Source organism: Marmota monax, unplaced genomic scaffold (assembly GCF_021218885.2).
Source record: "Marmota monax isolate L192 unplaced genomic scaffold, Marmota_monax_Labrador192_F-V1.1 WCK01_AAM20220418_F8-fsc00002, whole genome shotgun sequence".
Lineage (NCBI taxonomy): Eukaryota > Metazoa > Chordata > Mammalia > Rodentia > Sciuridae > Marmota > Marmota monax.
Genome location: NW_026693571.1, coordinates 720893 through 725556, shown reverse-complemented (window position 1 = coordinate 725556; position 4664 = coordinate 720893). Strand labels below are relative to the sequence as shown.

The following is a 4664-nucleotide window of genomic DNA, read 5'->3' as shown; positions in this document are numbered from 1 at the left end:
AAAATACAATTCTTTGCCTAATTTTAAATCAGTATCTCATAAATGCTTAATTTTGTGCTTCTATTACGGCCCCCTAGGTATTGGTGACCTCATTCTGCATTAAGTACATGAATATCTTGATGGCCCACAAACTTACATTTTTAATTCTAATCTGTTTGAAACTCTGAACTCATGTATCTATCTTCAAGTCACTTGTTATAACATCACCTCTGAAATAAAAATAACTTCTCTCAGATATATACATCTATCTATATTCACACATACACTTTCCTTAAAAGAAGAAAGAAAAAAGAAAGGAAGGAAGGAAGAAAAAAATCAAGTTTTACCTTGAAAACATGTCAAAAGTAAGATCACTTCTTGTACCATCACTACTTCCGTCCTGTTCCAACAATGACTATGTGGTCTTATAGTTCATCATCAATACAGGAGCCAAAATTATTTATTTATTTAATCTATTTATGTTGATACCATGAATTGAACCCAGAGGGGCTTTACCACTGAGTCACACTTCCAGCCCTTGTTCAATTTTTATTTTGAGACAGGATCTCACAAAGTTACTAAGGATCTTGCTAAGTTGCCGAGGCTAGCCTCAAACTTGTGATTCTCCTGCCTCAGCCTCCCAAATGGCTGAAATTACAGGCATGTGCCATCATGCCAAGTGCCTATATGATTTTTTAAAAAACTAGGTTTTTATCATTCCCATGCTTAAATTTTCCAATGATTGCCCATTGTTTTTAAAGTAAATACCAAAGTTTGTATAATTTCCTGTACTCTAGAAATCTGGGTCTCATCATACTTACTTTAGCTATTATTACCTCTCCTTCAAGTGCTTTATAATTGTTAAGAATTTTCGTATACAAAAAATTTGGTTATATATATAACCTTTAGAAAATACAATATCATGGAGTTATAGTAGACAAAGAAAAAAATTGTTCTGGTAAAAGAGTCAATAATTTTGATTACATTATTTGGGATGCTTATTAAAAATAAGAAATAAAGTTATTATTTTACTATTTGCCTATGTTTAATATTGGTGGGAAAGATTAAACATTATAAAATTAATTAGACCTTTATGAATTGCTATGTATTCCTCTAAACATCTCCTGTGATATCATACATCAAGTCTGAGACTGAAATCTTATACCTTAAAAAAACATTGAAATCTCTTTTTACAATATTCTAAAATACTTAATCATATGCTATGTTATACATAATATTCTTAGTAATCAATGTTATGTTTTCACTGAAATTTGTAGGCAGAAAATATGAATTATTGTACTGGAATGATTTCTTCATCAAAAAAAAACCATTTCAGCAATAGCATTTATTTTAAATCAACTTGTGTAAAATATATACCATCTCTCAATGTCCCTTATGTGAAATGTTAGTGATATACTGTTGATCACATTACTTAAAAAAAGATGTGATTATTTCAGTATAGAAATTGAGATCATTCTTTTATTTACTCAACAATTTAATTACTGAGCAACTGTAGTGAGCCAGACACCACACTTTACTCAGCATACAGCAATGTGTAAAACAGACATGGGAATTCTTACAGATCTTATAGCAAAGATTGTTCTCACCTTTCAAAATGTTCACACTCCTGCAGTCCTCCAAAAGAAAAATCTCAAACATCAAGTCAGGCACCTTAAATATGTACAAGTTCTACTTGTTTGATTATAATTTAATAAAGCAATGGAAGGCATATATTCTCCAACAGAGAAATTTTACGCTAAGAGAATTTTAGTTAAGAAAGACACACCAGAGCTCTCTGTCTCTCCGAAACGCTCAACTCTGGGATACCAATCACTGGTGGGCCAGGCCATGATGGCAAACAAGCCAGCAGCCTTAGAGGACCCAATCCTTATGATCAATTAAGGATACAAAGTATGAAAGAATAACACCTCTTTTCTTTGTGAGTTGGTAATGATCCATGCTCTGGAGTGACTCAGTCTAACAATGGTTTCTGGATGTAACCAGACCAGAAGGGAAATATTCGAGTTGTCAAAGACTTGTTCTGGGGAAGCACACATCAGATGGACAAAATCACATGGAGATACAGCTCCATAATGATGATGCTGAGTTTGATGAATCATACCACAACAGTGAGAAAGGAGAATTTGGAGTTTGTTTGGCTTAGTTGGGAAAATTGAAATAGAAATCAAGATCAACTATGAAGAAGAATTTAAAAAGAATTCATCTGGTGGTGTTCTTGTTTTTAATTCTAAAACATCCTTCCAAACCAACCACCATGGAATGCAACGTTGACTTGTGCCTTCGCAGACATCAAAAGAATGACTATTAGCTTTCTTGGAACCCAAATCTCAGTGTAAACTTACTTAGTGCTTCATATGTCTATGGAATATCAGTGCCATCCCAAAGGAAGGAAAAGACCATCATACACAGGAAATGCAGCAGTTTCCTGACATCTGCTCCATGAATCTCTATTTAGGTCTGATGATGCTGATCAGAAACTTATGATTTGGGATAAGTTTGAATCATATAAAGATGAAATATTCCAGGTTCAGTAGTAACCTCACAATGAGATTATTTTGGATTCTAGTGACACTGATGGCAGATGAAATGTCTGGAATTTCAGTAAAATTGGAGAGAAACAAACCCTAGAAGATGAAGAGGATGACCCACCAGATCTGTTGTTTATTCATGGTGGTCACACTGCCAAGAGACCTGATTTTCCTGTAATTCCAATGAACCTTGGGTGATTTGCTGTGTATCAGAAGACAATATCATGCAAGTGTAGCAGATGGCAGAGAACATCTATAATGATGAAAATCCTGAAACAATGTGATTTTGAAGAACAAGGGTGCTGGATATGCCTGCACTTATTATTTTACACTCCCTTTTTTCCTCCCCTGTGAACTCTGAGATTGATTTAACACTGGTTTTGAAACACAGACATTGCTCAGCTAGCCCACTATTATAGGCACTACCAACAATGCCATTAGCTATTTCAATATCAAAGATAGCTGAGAGTGGATGATAAATCATATAGTAAACTTTCCCAGTTTCTTTTCTACAATATGGATGTTGATTTTGCCAAAGTGCAGCAAGTTCTCTACAGAATGTCACAACAAACAACCTGTTGGTATTTTTATCACAACACTTTCTTCACCCTTTTCAGAAAATAGTTTGAATAAAATTTTCCTAGAGACTTTTCTGATTAGCAACAGTATAGCAACATTTTTCTTCTTTTAAAATCTCTCGTGAATTGTGCTGCTATGAACATCGATGTAGCAGTGTCCCTGTAGCATGCTCTTTTTAGGTCTTTAGGGAATAGACCGAGAAGGGGAATAGCTGGGTCAAATGGTGGCTCCATTCCCAGCTTTCCAAGAAATCTCCATACTGCTTTCCAAATTGGCTGCACCAATTTGCAGTCCCACCAGCAATGTACAAGTGTACCCTTTTCCCCACATCCTCGCCAGCACTTGTTGTTGTTTGAATTCATAATGGCTGCCAATCTTACTGGAGTGAGATTGTATCTTAGGGTGGTTTTGATTTGCATTTCTCTGACTGCTAGAAATGGTGAGCATTTTTTCATGTACTTGTTGATTAATTGTATGTCCTCCTCTGAGAAGTGTCTGTTCAGGTCCTTGGCCCATTTGTTGATTGGGTTGTTTGTTCTCTTATTGTCTAATTTTTGGAGTTCTTTGTATACTCTGAATATTAGGGCTCTATCTGAAGTGTGAGGAGTAAAGATTTGTTCCCAGGATGTAGGCTCTCTATTTACCTCTCTTATTGTTTCTTTTGCTGAGAAAAATCTTTTTAGTTTGAGTAAGTCCCATTTGTTGATTCTAGTTATTAACTTTTGTGCTATGGGTGTCCTATTGAGGAATTTGGAGCCCGACCCCACAGTATGTAGATCATAGCCAACTTTTTCTTCTATCAGACGGTGTGTCTCTGATTTGATATCAAGCTCCTTGATCCATTTTGAATTCACTTTTGTGCATGGCGAGAGAAAGGGATTCAGTTTCATTTTGTTGCATATGGATTTCCAGTTTTCCCAGCACCATTTGTTGAAGATGCTATCCTTCCTCCATTGCATGCTTTTAGCCCCTTTATCAAATATAAGGTAGTTGTAGTTTTGTGGATTGGTTTCTGTGTCCTCTATTCTGCACCATTGGTCCACCCGCCTCTTTTGGTACCAGTACCATGCTGTTTTTGTTACTATTGCTCTGTAGTATAGTTTGAATAGCAGCACAATTCACAATAGCAAGACTGTGGAACCAACCTAGATGCCCTTCAATAGATGAATGGATGAAAACAATGTGGCATTTATACACAATGGAGTATTACTCTGCATTAAAAAATGACAAAATCATAGAATTTACAGGGAAATGGATGGCACTAGAGCAGATTATGCTAAGTGAAGCTAGCCATTCCCTAAAAAACAAATGCCAAATGTCTTCTTTGATATAAGGAGAGTAACTAAGAACAGAGTAGGATCGAAGAGCGCTAGAAGAAGATTAACATTAAACAGGGATGAGAGGTGGGAGGGAAAGGGAGAGAGAAGGGAAATTGCATGGAAATGGAAGGAGACCCTCAGAGTTATACAAAAGTACATACAAGAGGAAGTGAGGGGAAAGGGAAAAATAATACAAGGGGGACAAATGAATGTCAGTAGAGGGGGCAGAGAGAGAAGA

General features: G+C 36.0%; 1 pseudogene; it reads left to right on the top strand.

The window, feature by feature from the left end:
- Positions 1-1830: 1830 nt before the first annotated feature.
- LOC124102674 (histone-binding protein RBBP4-like) lies at positions 1831-2812 on the top strand (annotated as a pseudogene).
- The last annotated feature ends 1852 nt before the right edge of the window (positions 2813-4664 follow it).